The sequence below is a fragment of the Ochotona curzoniae genome, unplaced genomic scaffold (assembly GCF_017591425.1).
Source record: "Ochotona curzoniae isolate NIBS_2020 unplaced genomic scaffold, NIBS_Ocur_1.0 contig_489, whole genome shotgun sequence".
Lineage (NCBI taxonomy): Eukaryota > Metazoa > Chordata > Mammalia > Lagomorpha > Ochotonidae > Ochotona > Ochotona curzoniae.
The window spans coordinates 113508-134287 of NW_024466412.1; the positions used below are offsets into that span (position 1 = coordinate 113508).

At 42.0% G+C, this 20780-nt stretch overlaps 1 pseudogene; it reads left to right on the forward strand.

Annotated features, from left to right (window-relative positions):
* Positions 1–17973: 17973 nt before the first annotated feature.
* On the forward strand, positions 17974–19290 carry LOC121161851 (annotated as a pseudogene).
* The last annotated feature ends 1490 nt before the right edge of the window (positions 19291–20780 follow it).

Here is a 20780-nt window from a genome sequence, read left to right on the forward strand (position 1 = left end):
TCAAAAATGAAGTTATTGGTGGAATAAAACATTAAAATGCACAAAATGAGAGAAGTACAGGAAAGACACAGACTCTCATCAATAATTTTATGCCAAAAAGAGGTTACAAAGAGAAACATATTATGGCCTATGTCCCAAAGTAGCAAAACCTCCTGGGGTTGTTGTTAGGCACTGTGGCTAAGACACCTAATGGAACAGCTGCTCCCACACAAGAGTGCTGAGTCTGAGTCCCAGCACCACCTTCCTGCTTGTGAGCAGCCAGGGAAGCAGCATGAAGATTCAAGTCCTGTATCTCTGCCATCCGTGTGGGAGACCCACACTGAGTTCAGCCCACACTGCAACAGACATTTGGGGGGCGGGGGTGAACAGTAGATACAAAATCTCCTCCCTGATAAATACAATCAGGAAAAAAAAATCAAATTTCACGTGGATCCCACATCTTAGCCTAGACCTGCATGGTGTGATGTCATTTGAAATTTTTGTCTTTTCTGCTGGAAAATACTATTTGCTGGAAAATAACTCTCAAGTTGTTGTAAATCAAAGTCATTTTTTTGTTCTCTTACTTTTGATGTTCATCCAAAGGCTGTTTTATCCTGGATAACACTGTTTCCTTAGATTTTGGAATGCTCATGTCGCTGTTTCCCAGAGCAGACACCATGATGTATTTGTTCCCTTATGTGATCTTGTTTCCATAATGAACCCCAATGAGAAATCTGTACCACAAGTCTTTGGATTATTTTCAGTCTATGTTACAAAGAAAAGCAGAGATGAGAAACTCATTATTTATTGATTGTTGAAGTCATCTTATTATGTTCTAAGAATGGTTATTTCTCATTACAGCCATTTTGAAAACAATTGGTTATCATAATTACTTATTACTAATTAAGCAACCATGGTCCCAGATAGTGGATTAATTGGGCCATAATTCCATAGTTAACAAGTATCTGACCCATGACTTGGTGGTCCCCTGACTCCAAATACATGCTTTTGCTTACTACCTAGATTTGTAATGACATGGGCAGCACTGGATTAAGGTACCGTCCAAATCAGATAAGTTCTGAATATCAGTTATGTGTGAACTCTGTCTTAGGAATTCTCTTTATGTATTTGACAACTTCAGTACCTTTCCAATGTTTAAGCTTTTATGACACATCTGTGATCTGTATGCAAGACTCTCTGGTCCTTACTTAGTCCCATTTGGATCCCCATCCTCTCCGGCAATGACCATCAGGGTCGCTCCGGAGTCCCCTACCAAACAAACAAACAAACAAACAAAATCAGAGCAGACAGAGAACAACAAAGGAAGCTTAGAACCAGACAGGAAACGGACAGCGTGGATTCACATAGACTATACTAGGTAAGACACAGTGATTAGATACTCCTCACTGGGGAATGGAAGATTTCTCTGCACAACCCTCCTATAACAGTTCTACACCTCAACTGTTGACTTATGCCTTGCTAGAGTTATAAGCCAGTTTAGACTATCCTAAAATCTGCCAAGTTCAGTAGAATTATGCTTCCATGCTATGGACTACTAAATACTAAAATGAGGATAGACACAACACAGCTGAATAGTACCCTATACCAATTTTAAGGTGTATAGAAGCCAGTTCTGTATATAAACTTAAATTGAAATGTCAATGAAGTAGTCATAGGATGTGGTAAAGAACTTGCATCTTGTAACTTATTGGTTATTCAATACCATGACAATTAATTCCATAATGTTGTAAATTGTGGTCGATGTTACGTTAGGACTTTTAATTGATCAGGATGATAGTCTGCCAGCCCTACTTTCAGACCAGAGATGGTCTCCCCAAGAAACCATTGAACGTATCTGGACAAATAGATGCTGGACTCTTTGCTTGGTATATGCTTACAATGAAAGAATCTTGACTGAATTTCAGCTGTAATACTGCAACAAGGTGGAGGAATCCACCACGGGGGGAGGGTTTGTGCCTATGAAACTGTGTCACATAATGCAATGTAATTAATATAAAAAAGAAGAAAAAGAAAAAAAATGAAACAAATAATAGAAACAGGAAGTGGATCTAGTGTAGCAATGGGAAGATAATAGCAGTTGCTCCATGCAGAAGAAGATAAGAATGGATTTAAGATGGAAATGCTGGGTCCAGCACGCAGCCTCGTGGCTAAATTCTGTGCCTTGAAGATAAAAACAAAAATACCAAGATCCTTGAGAGGTAGCAAAAGGAGCATTGAAAGTTTCAGGAGTCTATTGATTTTATATTTTGCAAGGAGGTTGCCTTATATCAGAGGAAACAAATGATATGTGTCCTTTAAGGGTTGATTTATTTCTTTGAGCACAGTAGTCTCTAATTGGGACTCTTGGTTACAAATGGTAAAACTTCATTCTTGTTCATGGCTGAGTAGTATTCCATGGAGTAAATGTACAATTTTCTTTATCTACTCCTCTTTGAATGGGCATTCTGGTTGTTATGGTGGATTTTGCTGCTGTGCATATAGGATTACATATCCCTTTCTTATGTGCAAATGTCATTTCCTTTGGATATATTCCCAAGGTAGGTGAGATGCTGTATATGTTTTTCTTTGTAAATATGAAGTTTATAATTAGTTTTCTGAATACTATATCCCCAATTTTCATATGTTTTCCTCAGATAACACTAGGTTGGCAAATGCTTTTACTGTTTAGAGGGGGAGTCTTCAGTAGAATTCATTGTGCCTTTTTGTTTTTCTCGCTCTCTGTCACTGTACATCTAGTTATCAGGTATTTTTCTTAGGTCTGGTTTCTAAGCTGTGTCACCCAATGGTCTACAAATTGATTTTCCTTGATGCAGCTGGTAATGGTTCTTTGCAATCACTTGTATCACTCGTTCCAGTGAGTTTTAGAGTTTTAGAGCTGGCCTCTTGTGTTAGGTGTCTATCATGGATTCCTTAACCTCATCTCCTGGCTAACCACTCTCTATCTCCTGTGATCCAGTGTTGAGACTTTAACGATGTTTGTACAAATTTTCTCCCACTTCCACTTTGAGCAGTTCTGAGAACTAAGGAGACACCAAGTGTCTTTTTTTTTTGTTTTTAATATTTTTATTACAAAGTCAGATATGCAGAGAGGAGAAGGAGAAGAGATAGAGAGGAAGATTTTCTGTCCAATGATTCACTCCCCAAGTGAGTGCTACAGCCGATGCTGGGCCGATCTGTAGCCAGGAGCCCGGCACTTCCTCAAGGACTCCCACATGGGTGCAGGATCCCAAAGCATTGGGCCATCCTTGACTGCTTTCCCAGGCCACAAGCAGGGAGCTGGATGGGAAGTGGAGCTGCCGGGATTAGAACTGGTGCCTATATGAGATCCAAGTACGTTCAAGGCTAGGACTTTAGCCACTAGGCCATGCCGCTGGGCCCTACACCAGGTTTCTTAAACAACTAGATTGTTGGTTAAACCTGTTGGCCATTAGGTCTGAGGACCACACAGACCTATTTTGACCTGCATGATGCAAAAGTTGGTATTGCTTTCTTTCCCTGAAGTAGTAGTGCAATGAACTGAACTCAGTTTGCTCGCAGATCAAAACATACACAGTCCACTGTTTTTCTTTTTAACATTGTTTGACTTTCGAAAGGCATGCTAACCCACATGCATCTGATTAATGTGAGGATGGTCAGCTTTGGAGGGAAGGGATTTAGACAAATGTTTTAAGGTTGTTTTTTCTTTTTCTTTTTTTTTTTTTCCAACCTCTGTCTTCAGGTGAGGAAGGGTTTAGGAGTATGTTCCTTACTGTTGTACTACATCAGCACCTGGTAATTGGCAAGTCATTTGATGATATCTTACAGACCCTGATTTGGGGAAGAGTATTCCAGGGGTGTTTCTGGAGTAGTTTTCAAAGTTCAGGGAAGTTTTGCTTTCTTCGTTCATGATTGAGAAAATCGTTCCAAGGATTTTGGTTGACAAAGTCAGCCTCTGTGCATGCACAGATCCAGGAACAAGACGCAAAGCTTGGCCAGGAGAATCGTTCTACCTGTTCTACTTTCCATCTCTGATCAGCATCTAAATTCTCCAGCTGGTGTAGAGGAGATGAACATCGTATCCCCCATGTTCCTCTGGGCATGCTATCCACTGCACAGACATCAGTAACTGAGCAGGTTCACACGTGCACTCCAAGGTCCAACCACCAAACTTGTGATAGTCCTTGTTGCAGGTTCATGAATCCGGTGATCTGGTTCAAAGTCTCCCTAGAATTTTTGTCTAGGATGGCTAGGACTTGTCTCATGTATGCCAGTCCTTTCAGTGTCAGGTTCAGTTTATCATGTGCACCAGCCAGCACACATGTCAGAGGATGCAGCTGCCTGGTCAGTTCTGCCTCATTCCCATATCTCTTGTAACCTGACAGGTGTTACAGCTCAGGTCAGAATTAGTCTTTACTCATGGCAGCAGGTTCCATGGCCTAGTTGGTGTGAGCCCCCAATAATACAAATCATGAATTGCTCCCAACTCTGGTTTTTCAGCATTCCAGCACTGCTGTGGCATGGGCAAACACAGCCCACAGTCTGTCTGGCACACCCATGGTTCCACAGCTTATCTCAGCCTAATCCAAGGGGCTTAAATTTTATAGTCATGATCTGTAATACTATGGCTAAATACTAGAGAATTGCATGGACAGATAAAATTTACTGAACATAACTTTTCAGCATGCATTTGAAGAATAATCTAAATATGTGTGTTGTATGACAGGACTTAGATAATAACAGTCTGTGTTGATGCAAGAAGGAGAATAAAAGAGCAGTTCAGGAAACCACATGGCACAGTGAGAGAACACTGGTGCCATTTTATCACGGTAGTCAATGATAAGTCTAGCACTTGAGATGCTTTAATCATTTAAGAGGAACTCTGGGCAGTGAATGGGAGTCTCTGCCATCTGAAATATGCTCAACTAGGATACTGGTTACATGCTTGAAGATCATTCCTGTAGAGTTAGGGAATCCTGATGAGACTTTGAAAAGAAAATAATTATAGCTTGAGCGAGAGTGTAAAGACAACATTAGAGAAACACAGTAGAACACAAAATGGAAAAAAATCATGTATTGATAGGAATAATATTGGATTGTTTATACTGCTGAAAGTAACCTAGATGCAATGTGATACCCATCAAAATACTGATGATACTCTTCTCATGCCTAGAAATAAATGATGCTAGAATTCATATAGAAACACAAGAGACCAGAAGAATCAAAGCAATCTTAAAGCACAAAATCAATACTGGGGACATCATAATACCAGACCTCAAGACTTACAGTAGAGTAGTTTATAATCAGTTCCATTTGGTACTGGCATAGCAAGAGAAAAGGAGCTGATCAGAAAACTAGAGAAAATATAGAAATTAACTCCACACAATTTACATTCAACTTCTTTTGGCAAGGAATGTGAAATCAACCCAGAATGAAAGGACAGTCTCTTCAACAAATGCTGCTGCAAAAATTTGTTTGCTTAGTGTAGAATTATGTACTAAGACTCCTACATTTTATCGCTTCTCAAATTTTTGGCTAAGATCAAGCGAAGAATCCAGAATTTTATATTGTTCTATATGCTGTCCTTGTTTGCTATCTTTCTATCACTTAGAATGTATAAATTAAATAAATGATCTGTATAAATTATAATTACTTATTATAATAAGTCACACTAACTCCCTCCTCCAATCCAGTAGTACATATTAGGAAAAAAAATATTAAGGCTGCATTGAAGACAATCTTGTGAGCATTTACACATAGTAGTTAAACTTCAAAATAAATTTTATATTTACAGACTAATATTCTAATTCCAAATGATCAAAACTGTAGTTCATAGGTTTAATAACATGAAAAATTTATTGTTTTAAATGTAACATGAGACATTTTAAAATTTGGATTTAGCTCCTTTCAAATCTCAGAGCTAAACACATTCCTCCCAGGGGTATATTGCATGCATACTTTCATCAATGCTGTCATATCATAGCTTATTCATACTAGTATTTCATCTAACACATTTATGTTATGAAAATATATGTCTAAATTGAATATTACTTATTCTTCCATTCTAAATTTATATAAGTATTGATCTCATAACACTTATGTAGTTATAGGGCTTCTTTGATCTCCCCCATTCTTCCCTCCTCATTTTCCCCTGAAACTATTTTCATTCATGCAGTATACTCTTTCATTCAAAGATTTGAATTTTATGGTACAACCCCTTAGGGTCTGTAATTTCCTTTGCCAGCTTCCTAAATTTCCATCCCTTGACTGATTTTCCCATATTATTACCATAGTACAGTTCTTCATAAGTAGCCATGAGTCCATCAGTCTGTTACTGAAGTGTGTCCTGATATTGTAGGGACAGAAAACGGCAGAAAGACCAGATATGTCCAATGATTTCACTGAGAGTCCATCTTTGATTTCGAAGTAGGGACACATACTGCATTGTATCTTCACACCTGGATATGGTAGTCTCTACTACATTGTCATTAAACTTACCCTTAGATGAGAAGCCACAAAACAAAGCAAACAACAGAAATGAAGCTAAAGCAAAACATTTACAGCACCATAGAGTCAAAAACCATGCCACTGAATGCACAAAGCAGGAATGAGGAAACAAGAAAGAAGACACAGGAGCCTTTTGGGTAAAATAATACCACTGTGCAATCCATGTGCCAGTGATGAATTAAAAAGAGAAAATAAACTATTTGGAAAAACGAAAATAAAAACAAAAATATCAAAATCCAAGGGATTGTATATTCTGCTGCTGTAAATATCAGATTACATATCCTCTTCTCATACAAAATTTCTTTTCCTTTGAATATATTCCTAGGACTGGGACAGCTTGGTCATATGACAGGATTATTTGAGTTCTCCCAGTACATATAAAACTGTGTCACATAATGCAATGTAATTAATTTTAAAAAAGGGAAACTGAAATAAAACTCTTCCATAGTAAAGAAAAGTTCCAAGAATATGCCTCTTCCAAACCTGCCCTACAAATGATATTTAAAGATATTCTCTTGACAGAGAAGAGGAATAGCACCCACCAAAACTAAAGGCAAATTAGAAGAGCATCCCAGTAAAATAACAGTAGACTAAATCAATGAATCACCCATGGTTACAATGACAGGACAAAATTACCAAATGTTCATATTAAACCTGAATGTAAATGGCTTAAACCGATCAATCAAATGTCATGGAATCGTAGATTAGATTTACAACTAAGCCCATCTATTTGTTGCCTACACTAGACACATCTCACCATCAAAGATTGGTGGAAACTATATCTCATGGATTTTGGTATTTTTTGGTTTTAGTCTAATCTGTTCAACATTGGTTTTTTCTCATTAAATTCTTTTTTAAAAATGATTCATTTTTATTGTGATGTCATATATACAGACAGGAGGAGGGACAGTGAGGATGATCTTCTATGTGATGATTCACTCCACAAGTGACCACGATGTGGGCTCTGTGCTGAACCAAACCCAGGAGCCAGAAACTTCCTCTGGGTCTCCCATGTGGGTGTAAGGTCCCAAGGTTTTGGGCTGTCCTTGATTGCCTTCTCAGGCCACAAAAGCAAAAAGTTAGATGGGAAGTGGAGCTGCCGGGATTAGAACTGGAGCCCATATGGGATCCCGGCTCATTCAAGGCGAGGATTTTAGCCGCTAGGCCACTGCGCCTGGCTCCTCATTAAATTCTTTACTGACTCATAAGTCATACAGTAGCCTCATGTTCTTTAAGCAGCTTCGTGATTTTCTTTTTCATTTCTTCAGCAACACATTAGTCATTTCTTCGGCAACACATTCAGTCATTCAGCATGCTATTTCGCTTCATGGCATTGTAAATTTCTATTTTTCTTCCTGCTGTGAATTTTGTTTTTTGTCTTTTCAGTTAAGGGGATGTATAGTAACTGTGCATGGAAACTATCATATCCAGAAGTGAGGATACAAAGCAGTATGCCTCAATACTTCCAGTTCAAAGATGAACTCCAATGAAACTATAAAGTATCTGTTGAAAACAGCGTTCTGGACAATCCACGATTGTCCATGTCCAAATGATGAAATTATCACTATTTATGAAGAATTATGCTACTGTATTAATTTAGGGAAAATCAGTGTGTGGTGGAGGAGATTTGAGGAGGAGTTAAGGCACATCCCAGGGCCATTGGAACTGTCTGATGAAATATAACAATAACAAAAAATAAATAAATAAAATCTTCAGAGACATTGAGAAATGATGTCAAGAGTTCAAGAAATATAAACAATATATCACAACAGAGTTAGAAATTATACATTTCCCACATAGATAGATACTATGAAATAGTCTGAACTAAAATACTTAATCTAAAGAAACAACAGAAAGCCTGAACAATAGAATGAATTCTCCAGAAGAATATCAAAATTGGAAAATAACCTATTTGAATACACACAATTCATTAGAGATATGGAAGAAAATCTGAATAAAACTGAGAAATCTAACCTAGAAAATAATGACATCATTCAAAAAACTCAAATACCAGAATTACAAGAATTCCTGAAGTTGTGAAATGAGAAACAGAATTGTAGGGTGTATCCGATAAAATTATAAAAAGGTACTTCCCTGGACCAGTGTGTCCAACTAGCAACTGGAGTTCTCACCTTGCACAGGATCCCATACACATGTCAGTCCTAATCCTGACAGCCCCACTTCCCATCCAGCTCCCTGCGTGTGGCCTGTGAAATACATCTAGGACAGCTCAGGACTTTTGGACCCTGCACCCACATGAAAGACTTGGAAGAAGATCCTGGATCTTGGCTTCAGACCAACGCAGCTCCAGAAATTGCAGCTGTTTTGGGAGTGAATCATCAAATGGAAGATCTTTCTGTCTCTCCTCTTCTCTGTATATCTGACTTTCCAATCAAAACAATAATAAAATAACATAAAATAAATCCTTAATAACATAAAACTGTCAACTCCAAATAACATATCCTGCAAAGCTCTCATTTCTGTTTGAAAATAAAATAATATATATCCAAACTAAAAAAAAAAAAAAAAGAATTAGAAGAATATTAAACACTAATTACTGGGAACGCTACTCCAAAACATGCTAAAGTCAGAAAAGTGGAAATTAATCACAATCTATCATGACAGTTATCTCTGTGTCCAGATGACATGATTCTATACATAGGAGAATAAAAAGACTCAATGAAGAGACTGCTAGGTTTTAGAAGAAAGTTGGTATGTTAAGGTGGCAAGCTACAAAGTGAAAAATTAAAAGTCAATGACCCTAGTGTATGCAAACAATTCCAAGGCTGCAAAAGAACTAATCCACTTGGTATCATTTAAAAGAACAGTGTAGATGCTGAAGCACATTGGAATAAACACATTTAAACATATCGATGTCCTCTATGAGGAAAATTGCAAAATATTAGAAAAGGAAAAATAAGAAGACTTTAAAAAGTGGAGAAATAAACCATGATCCTGGATGTTCAGAGTCAATACAATCAAAATGTTCCCATGCAAAAAGCAATATAAAAATTCATCATGATTCCAATCAAAATACTAAGAACATTCTTCAGAGCACTGGAGAAAATTATACAAAAATTCAAAGAATATGATACAAAAGTTCATCAGAAAACACATGAGACTATGAATATCCAAAACTATCCTAAAGAATAAGAACTTAGCTGGAGGGTACAATCCCAGATCTCATGACATACTATAAGGTGGTTTTCAGCAAAACAGCCTGGAACTGGTAGAGGAACAGAGAAGTTCAATGGAGTTGAGTAGAAACATCAGGAAAGAATACACATGTGCATAGTCATCTAGTCTTCAACAAGAGAACAGAAAACAACCCAGGGAAGAAAAAAGTTCTTTTCCAAAAAAGCTGTGTGGACAACTGGATAGCAGCCGACAGAGGCAAGAAACAAGACCCTCATATTTCACTATACAGAAAGATCAAATCTAAATAGATAAAGGAGATAAACTTACACTCAGACACAATCAAACTATTAGAAGAAAATGCAGGAAATACTCTACAAGATGTAGACATAGCAGACTTCCTAGAAAAATCATGAAAATCATAGGCAGTCAGAACAAAATGAACAAATCGGAATACATAAACTGAGAAGCTTCTGCAGAGCACACAAAACAATCAAAAAAAGTAAAAACGTGAACAGCAGAGTGGGAGAGAAAACCTTTATACACTAAATAGAAGGGGTTAATGTCCAGAATATACAAAGGTTTCCCAAAAAAACAAAAAACATATCAACAAACAAACCTGCTAAGAAATCGGTAAAAGGGGGCCTGGCGCTATAGCATAGTGGCTCAAGACCTTGCCTTGAATGCCTGGGATCCCATATGGCCACGGGTTCTAATCTCTGCTGCCCCACTTCCCATCCTGCTTCCTGTTTGTGGACTGGGAAAGCAGTTGAGGATGGCCCAAAGTCTTAGGACCCGGCACCCACTGGGAGAACTGGAAGAGCTCCTGGCCTCTGACTTTGGATCGACTCAGTTAAAGCTATTGCGGTCACTTGGGGAGTGAATCATTGGATGGAAGATCTTCCTCTCTGTTTCTCCTCCTTTCTATGTCCAACTTGCAATAAAAATAAATTAATTTCTTAAAAAGATAAATAAAAGAGATGGGTGAAAGAAATCAGCAGACACTTCTAAAAGGAACACATGCAAATGGATAAGACATACAAAAAATGTTCAAGCTCTCTAGTAATAAGGGAAATACAAATATAAACAAGACTGAGGTTCCACTTAACTCCAGTGAGAACGGCCCACATACAGACAACTACCAAGAACACATGCTAGTGAGGATGTGGGGAAAAGGATTCCTCCTCCATTGTTGGTGGGATTGCAAGCTGGTGCAGCCTCTATGGAAGTTGGTATGCAGAATAATCAGGCAACTGACAACTCACACACCATATGACCCAGCAATAACACTCCTGGAAATATATCCAAAAGACTTGATACATACACATGAGAAAGACACTTGGACCTCTGTATTCACTACAGCACAATCAACAATCACAAAATCATGGGAACAATCTAGATACCCAATGCAAGAGGACTACTTTGTCTCTGGGCTTTGCTGTACCCTTCCCCAAGACCCCAAGACCCTCCACACTACTGAAGCCAGGAGCAATAGGTTCTTCTTCCAGGTCATTTCCATGTGGACCATTAGTTTTATGACCCAAAGCCTACCTAGTCAACACAACTTCCTACTACAGTTTATCTTTGTCCTAGTAATATGAAGTGTAACTAGTGCGGTGAACCACCCAGGGCTGAGACCTGGAGTCCCCAATCACAGGAACCTGTGCCCGATTCAGGAAGCCCCCTTTCTGCCACCTTTCCAGCACCCAAGGTGGTTCGCAGCCCCCATTACCTGGTCTGGTCCCCAGGGTTCCTACCTTCTGTCCTGAGCAGCAGGACCTGTTATTCTTCACTTTCCTTCCATCTTGACTTCTGTGAGGAGGTTCTCAGGATCTTCGTCTAGCAGGCAGTCCCGGAGTTTATCCCATTTGTCACCCTCATGCCTGGTGGAGTTCAATAGACACTTGTCTGTCTTCAAACGGAGGCAGAACCTTTACAGACAGTGCTACTGGCGGTTTTCCCAGCCTGGGGAACACAAGGTCAGCCCTGCAGGTGAGCCCCAGGTCTGGTCCCTGACAGATTCCCCACCTCAAGTCACAATGAGTGTTGCCAAGCAACGCCATGAGAGCATGCGCACTTCACGCCTAGCCCCAGCCAGTCATGAGGCATGCGCACAAAGACTCAATGGGCAGGACTGGTGCGTGGTCCTCCTTTCTGAGCGATTATCTTGTTTTCAAAAACGAATGCAGATTGATTGTGTGTAAGACACAATCTGGGAGAGATTCATACCTGACTTGATGCTAAAGACCTTGTTCAGAGAAAACTCCCCTAAAGATTCAATCTCCTTACTCCTCAGTCCCTCATTCCTGTGGGTCCTTCAGGGTTGACATGGGAAATGGACAGCTGCAGCGAAGTCACATCATGGTGATTTTAGATACTGTGTCCCTGAAGGTAATCAACTGCAACTTTGAAGCATTAATCAGCATTTATGAAAAAAAAAATAACGTTGTTCACCTTTTTAAAGAACTCCTTTTTTCAAAAATGTTTATTTTAAATCAGAGACACAGAGATAGAAAGAGCAGATCTTTAATCCTCTTTTGCTCCCTTCCCAGATGTCCACAGGAACAGAGCTGAGCATGTCTGAGACTAGGAGACAGGCGTCTCTTCCAGATCTCCTGAGAGGGGTAGGGGCCCAAGCATTTGTGCCACCCTCTGCTGCTTCCCCCTATGCATTGTCAGTGAGCTGGGTCAGAATTGGAACAACCAGGATTCCATGTGGCATCATGGCTGTCAGACTGTACTCACTACACTTCAACACCAGCTGATACATCCTAATTCTCACACTCTGGGAGGGTCTTCACAGTCGGCTCTCTAAAGTGTCATATCCCAAAGCTCAGTGATTATGTGGTATTTCCCAACATATTGTCTCTTTTTATTACAGAAACACTCTTGGTTTAGCAATAGTGCATGAATTCCAAATACTGAGCAGAATTAAAAATTTAAAATATGACTTTTCACTCAGCTTTTCATACATAGCAACAATTTATACATGGCCAACATTGCAAGGATGAAGCATTTCTCAATTATACATGAACTCTAAACATTCATTTTTGTTATTTATTTATTTATTTAATTTAAGGGCTGGGACATGGACTCTCAATGGGCTAATCCAACAACAACAACAACACAGGGGATCTCCATTGGTATCAATTCATGTCCTGAATGCTCCATTTTATATCCAACTCCCAGGATTTATCCTGGAAAAGCAGAGGAGAATGCAATGAAGCCTTGGCGCCCTGTACCCTTGAGGGAGACCTGAAAGAGCCTCTTGTCTCCAGGCTCCTGGCTTTAGGTCCACTCAGCTTTAGCCATCACAGCCATTTCGGGAGTCAAAAAACAGATGGAAGATGTCTGTGTCTCCATCTCTCTGTCAATCTGCCTTTCCAATGAAAATAAATGTATCTGTTACAAAATCACTATGTTGATGTTTTTGGTTTTTGGTGTGGTCTTTTAGATTTCTTATTACATGGGTGAGGGGATTGCAGACCCCTGAGGGCCTCTGATTTATGTGGAGTGGATCAAGACTGGTAACAGGTAAAATTAGGTGAGACAAAAGGTTTGGTAGTTTCTCTGGTGTCTGATGATGAAGGCAGAAAGAGTGTGCCACTCCTTGCTGACATACTACATCAGTGCTAAGAACAGAGTTAGTCATGTCATGTTAACTATGTTACCTCTGAAAGACACCATTGTATACAATATTCCAAGGTTATTATTTAAATGTTTTTGATTTACCTGAAAAGTTGTTGGCTTCCTTATACCAGAGTTAAAAAAAGTTTTCTCTAATGTCTATTGGCTGCCCTTATCTATGTCAGTGTGTCCACAGACCAAGATGCTTCCTGGAAAACCTGTCCAGGAATGCTTTTCACCCTCTCCACCTATCCATCTTTTGGTGAAATATTCAAAATGTTCAGTTGATTTAGATGACCTGGCTATCCTGTTTTTCATGTGTAACTGGGCATGCTTTCTTTTCTTATGTGGAAATCAGTAAGCAAAAATGTGCAGTCCTATAACATATGATCCTGAATCAATGCACATGGATTTAGGATTTTCCCTAGAGATGAGGTTCTACTTCAGCAGTCCATTTGGGCAGTCACCTTAGAAACTTTGAATCTTCACACCTGGCTCTGATGTGTACCAGCTGGTGCAGGGTCAGATTCAGCCCATACAGTTTCAGCCCATATAGTGCTCATGTCAATGCATGTATGGGTGGGATTGCTCCTTGATCAGTACAAGAGTGGAGCAGCTGTACACAAACTGTTGCCCATATTGGATGCTATCACTAAGAGTCAGAGCGTTAGCCTGTTCTACACATGGTAAATTCTGCAATGTTAGGAACTCTCTGGGATTGCTCACAGCATTAGCTGTGTCTGACATGCCAAAGTGTTTTCATATTCAACAATGTATAAGTGCATTAAGTGAAGACTCTAAGTACATTAATCCCATTTTTGGTAAAATTTATGCTTTTGAACATCACAGGAATCATTATATATACACTTGTGGGCTGACCTGATGGCTCAGCAGACCTGCATGCAACCTGTGCCACTTGCATCTATGCCATCTGAAGTAGAATTCCTGTGTTGGATGCTCCACTTTCAATCTGGTTCTCTCCTTGTGGCCTGGGAAAGCAGTAGGCCCAATCCTTGGGACCCTGCACCCATGTGGGAGACCCAGGAGAGGCTCCTACAACTCATCCGGGGAATGCACCAGGAAATAGAATGTTTTCTCTCTCTTCTCTTCTGCAAAGTCTGCCTTTCAAATAAAGATAAATCCCTGCATATGTATTTGTTGCACATACATAATATGTAATTGGCTACTTTGATTATCTTTAAAATCATGTATTTTAAACAGATAATTTTTTCACTGAAAATTTTTATCAAATATTATCTTGCTTGTTTTATTCAATAGAGGCAAAATGATTTCTCAATGATTAGTTCATTCCCTAAATATCTTATATATATTCAGCGCAATGACAGACCTAAAATGAAATCCAAGATTGTAATATGACTTCATCAGGAGATAACAGTGATCCTCTTATATGAGCCACCTCAATTTCCAACCATGTTAGTGGAGAGCTTTAGTTGGTAATGGAGCTAGAACTCCATCCCAGGCTCTCTGAGACAGGATACATGCATACCAAGTACCTTCTTAGCTGATGCAACAAATGCCCATCTTTCTATTCACTTCACAAATGACATTAAAAACATGGGTAGAAAGAATTCTCAGCCACATACTTTTTTGAAAAAAAAAATAAAGCAAGTGGAATAATGTGTGTATATAACACACACATAATTTGTGAAGAATATACAAAAGATATCTCTTAAATGTGTAGAGAGATAGAATTAAAATATGCATAAGATGATTCTGATATTTGAAAAAATTAACTGAGAGTTCTTTTGTGGAACTATAATATGATCAATGCTGGAGAAAATTTCATGTGTAGATTTTTTTTAAAAAGGCATATTCAATGTCTTTGGTGTTTAATTTTCAAAGTCAGCAAAAACTTTTTGGGAACTATATATACCGACTATAATTCACAGGCTTTCCTACACAAGGGTTCTAGAATCATGTCCACATTTCTATCTGAATTGATGGACAGAAAGGGAGAAAATACTGATGTGTTGGTGCCAAGTCGTAAACAGCTAATTGGAAAGCAGAAGGCCAATGTGGATGGTGAGCATCGTGAAGAGGAAGCCAGTGTACGGAGGGCCTCGGTGGAAAGGAGAACTCAACTTTGGGAAGAGGTTGATCTGAGGAGGGTATCTGTAGAGAGTGGCTCAGGCCAACAATTAGGAAACACTTAGGAAAACACCATGATAGAGGAGCTTGTGAAACACAGCTGTGGCACTCACGTGTGTCTAAAGAGGGTCCTCCCAGAGGAATTGAGGAAGAAGAGTCTGTGCCTCAGACCCAGACTGCCCTTCAGAAAGATCTACTGAAATTAAACTCCTTTAAAGCCCCTTTAATCTGCTCCAGGATTGCTTAGCAAGACCATGGAGAGAGCAGTTATGTTTGTGACTAGAGAGAAGACTGTGGTGTAAATGTCTTCCCTCACTGTCAGAGAGGATCCAAAGCCGCAGCCTTATGGTTGTGTGTCCTTGAAAGAGGTGTAACTGAGTCCCTTTAGGAGGATGGACATGAGCAGGATGTTCATGACAGAAAGGTCATCTTCCTGGCTCAGGGTCCATGTCCTTCCCTTTAGTTACTCATCCAGGTGGCCTACACAGAGCCAAAGCAGACCAGACAAAACAGCATGGCCAAAGAGGAGCAGACCAGAAGATGGAGCCAGGGACCAACTGAGGACAGGAAGAGGAGGATCTCCAAGGTGAGGAGGAGGATCCAAATCTGGAAATGCACCTCAACAAGGAGGAGCCGGAACCAGAGATGATGAGGCCAGAGGGAACTGAAGTGTCCTATACAGATTCATTGTGCAGCGTCCCATGCCAAGAGATGCATATTCTGATCTCTCTGAGTGGGTTTTCGAGGAAACTAAAGCCAATGTAGGATTCGGATGCAGTGCAGTCTTCCTGAAGTGTCCAACAATGTGCTGAGTTTGGCATGACAAGCAAATGGTTGGCAACATGGAGCCTGTGTCCAAAGCTTGTTGCCGAGGCTGCACTGGGAAGACAAAGACTGGGAGAGGAACGATGTATACCATCCAGGTTCACTGTGAGAATTGAGCAGATCTACACAGGGCTCATGTCAGTCCCCAGCAAGAAGAAAACGCTGATTGCCAAGCACTTCTGTCTGTGTCTTTGTTTATTCTTCTATCAGATGTCACATTGGATCCATTCTTTTGGATGAGGTACTGTGTCATATGGTGGTTCTAAAACAGGGAAAATTCAGAAAACTTAAAATCATAATTTTCAAAAATGCCTATAATACTCCAGAGTAGAAGGACTGATGACACCAGAAGGAAGAGAAAGTAAAAACCCTCAATGCAGGGAGGGAAGGTGCATAAAGCCAGGAGCCTGTAGGAACGGGCCTCGCCAACCAGGCTGAGAACCCAATTCTGCCTGAGGCAGCAAGGCTCCCTCACACCTGGGAAATGCAGCAACCTTGGGCTCAGGGCAACAGTGGTTCTGCTGCACACAGTCTCCCTCCAGGGCCACACAAGCGGGTGTTGCTGGATGCACTGGGAAAATATAACCACCTTCTCCCTGGGCACTCACACCTTCCTCTTCCACAGGGAAAAGGGGAGCTGAAACCCTACCCTTTTCCTACCTGACCCTGAACAGCCCTACCTGGAACAGCTTACCTTCCAGAGCAAAGGCAGTTTCCCTCTGCACACACACTCAGCCTCACTCACCTGAGCAGTCTGCAGGGCTGTGGCAGGAGCGTGGCAGAGCAGCACAGTCAGGCCTGTTTATCCTTGCCTGAGCCCCAGCACTCAGGGATGCTGTCACTGATGTCAGCATGTCAGTGTGATGAGTTTGGCTCCTTCTGCATGCTCTGGGTCCCTGGGGCCAGCTCTGCCCTCTCCCTGCTGAGCTCTTAACTATCAAGTCCAGAAACTTCTTGATCCTGATTACATTGAACCTGCACTAATGAGCAGAAGGCAGCTTGGTGATGAGCAGATCTCAGAGGGTCCAGGTTCCTTGAACTTGATTATGATTTCATCTCACGTCTGCCACTCACCACCAAGACTCAGAAAACAAGTTGAAGGAAATATCTGGGAGTAAGAAGTGGTCATTTTCTCATTTTTTTAATCTTTTGGATTTTTTTTTAATTTTTGAAAAAACATGTATCAGAAACATAACTCAGATTGACTTGACTGCACAGCTAACACCCAATGTCCTACTTTGTTAACTTTTCTGCTATTGCATTTCAATGGCGTTGATCATTAGTGTAAAATGCTAAAGAAGCAATAAGTGACGGGAATGGCATGTCCACAGGTTTTACAGTTGTGTTACACATGGTTTCAGTGTCTTGTATTATTGTTTAGATTTTTTGTGAGACAATTTCATAATATTTATGTTATGTTATTATGATATTTATGTTCCCTCCCCCACAAAGTCCTGCCCCCACACTGATTTTCCCTATATTGTTACAATAGTAGAGTTCTTTCTAAGCAGGCATAAGTCCCTCATTCTACATTTAAAGTGTATCCTGACATTGCGGGCATGGTTGATCAAGTACGCGGCTGAAACAGCCGGGGCTCCGGGGAGAGGCAGGGCCCAAGCACCCGCCCTGGCCCTGCCATCCTAGACAGGGCTGGGCCTGGCCCTGCGCCCAGCACACAGAGCCCCCCCCCCCCACTGCAGCCCGAGCCCCACCTGGGGTTGGAGTTGGCTCCAAACGCCATGTTGGAGCCAGGCTGGCGGTGTGTCCCAGCTGGAGCCTGGCCTGGGAGCCAGGATGGCGACACACAGGGCCATGCTGGTGTGCCTGGGCCTGTGCCTCTTCCTCCTGCCTGGAGCCCAGGGTCCCCCACCAGGCAATATCCCGGACCTCAACCCACTTTACTACACCCTGTGTGACCTCTCCGGCACCTGGGGCATCGTCTTGGAGGCGGTGGCCAGAGCGGGAGTCGTCATCACGTTTGTGCTTACCATCATCCTCGTGGCCAGCCTGCCCTTTGTGCAGGACAGCCGCAAGCGCAGCCTCCTGGGCACCCAGATCTTCTTTCACCCTGGGGCTCTTCTGCCTTGTGTTTGCCTGTGTGGTCAAGCCGGACTTTTCCACTTGCGCCTCCCGCCGCTTCCTCTTCAGAGTCCTGTTTGCCATCTGCTTCTCCTGCCTGGTGGCCCACGTTTTTGCCCTGAACTTCTTGGCCTGGAAGAAGCACGGGCCGCGGGGCTGGGTCATCTTCCTCGTGTCCCTGTTGTTGACCCTCGTGGAAGTCATCATCAACACGGAGTGGCTGGTCATCAACCTGGTGCGTGGGGCCGGCAAGAGCAGTGGTGGAGCTGCAGGCAACAGTAGTGCCAGCTGGGCCATGGCCTTGCCCTGCGCCATCGCCAAAATGGACTTTGTCATGGCGCTCATCTATGTCATGCTGTTGCTGCTGGGGGCTTCGTGGGCACCTGGCCCGCCCTGTGTGGCCGTTTCAAATGCTTACATAAACATGGGGTCTTTGTACTGCTCACCACAGTCACCTCCATCGCCATCTGGGTGGTGTGGATTGTCATGTACACCTATGGCAACGAGCAGCACAACAGCCCCGCTTGGGAAGATCTCACCCTGGCCATTGCCCTCGCTGCCAATGCCTGGGCCTTTGTTCTCTTCTATGTCATCCCCAAGGTCTCCCATGTGACAAAGGCCAGCCCTGAGCAGAGCTACCAAGGGGACATGTATCCCACCGGGGCGTGGGCTATGAGACCATCCTCAAGGAGCAGCCTGGCCAGAGGAAGTTTGTGGAGGACAACGCATTTTCCATGGATGAGCCTGCAGCAGCCAAGAGACCCAGTGTCTCCGTACAGCAGCTACAATGGGCAACTGTTGACCAGCATGTACCAGCCCACTGAGATGATCCTGATGCTCAAGGGCCCGGCTGAAGGAGCGTATGATGTCATCCTCCTGCAGGCCACTGCCAACAGCCAGGTGATGGGCAGTGCAAACTCTACCCTGCGGGCCAAGGACATGTACATGGCTGCCCAGAGTCACCAAGCACCCACGGAGCCCAAAGATGGCAAACATTCTCAGGTCTTTAGAAACCCTTACGTGTGGGACTGAGGAGGAGGTGCTTGGAGGAGCCAGCGGGCTCTGGGGAGGGCCCTGGCTCGGGCAAGGCAGCCGCTCAGAGCCTGTGCCCTAGCTCAAGGCAGCCTTGGTCTCCAAGCATGAGGTTCCCTCTGCCAATGTCCCCGGATGGGGGTGCGCACTCTTGGGCATGCCCACCCACACCTCAGTATTTGTGGAGACAGGGAGCCAGCCCTGGCTTTGTGCCAGAACCCCCCATGGTGCTCCTACTCAGGCCAAATAGTGTTTGTGGGGTGGTGGCAGCCAGGTGCTCCGGGCCTGGGCTTGCTCCTCTGTGAGGACCAAGATGCACTAATAAACATGTCTGCTTTATTAAAAAAAAAAAGAAAAGTTTCATTGGGAGTCCACCTTTGATTTGAAAGTAGAGATACACTCTGTATTATATCTGCACATCTACATATACAATTTCAACTACACAGTAGTATAAATTCCCTTAAATGAAAACATGGCCACCTCTTTAAATTGCTTCATCTTATATACTAAAAGTAGCTAAAAATACGTACTTTCTCGGGCCCAGCATGGTGGCCCAAGTGGTTAAGGTCCTTGCCTTGCACGCCGAGGATCCCATATTTGCGCTGGTTCTAATCCTGGCAGCCCCACTTCCCATCCAGCTCCCTGCTTGTGGCCCAGGAAAGCAGTCCAGGACGGCCCAAAGCTTTGGGACCCTGCACCCGCGTGGGAGACCTAGAAGAGGCTCCTGGCTTCTGGTCGGCATAGCATCGGCCGTTGTGCTCACTTGGGTAGTGAATCATCAGACGGAAGATCTTCATTTCTTTCTCCTCTCTGTATATCCGCCTTTCCAATAAAAATGAAATAAATCTTTAAAAAAATACATACTTTCTGAACATTTAAAATATGGTCACCCTAAGGTACTTCTGCACTAGCTCAGTCTACCTAAACCCCTCCTGGTTTGTGGATTTTGTCTTTATAAACCCAAGTGTTCTGTACTTCAGGGTTGAGAGGTCCTAAGGGCAGGTGCCCTTCCTCACTGCTGGTCAGCAGGGCTTGCAAAGGTTACTCAGTGTGTGGTACTCTGTATTGCCTTACCTGAGTGCAGCACAGGGAAAGTCTCAATGTCAGAAATCTCATGGAAAAGACCATGGACTTCTCAAGGTTCTGCTTTGTGCATGTGAGAAGATGAACACACACATTTAGTAATGAATTAAAGTCCAAGAGGCAATTTTATGAAGTACATTCAACTCTTTCAAGTGCAGATGTGAGATTGGTCTGTTTGCCTTTTTCTCTTTTAAGTAAATAAATACTCTTTTGTGTATCTGTGTGATGATTGCCTGAGCACTAATGAGTCTCCCATGATTACAGAATCAGGAAGACACAGATAAGAACAACTTCCACAATCAAGACAACATGTTTATTTTTCTGAAGATTTATATATGATTATGTGAAAAATTGAGTTACATACAGGTAGGAAAGGAAACTTAGCGAGGAAGTGAGAAGGTGGGAGC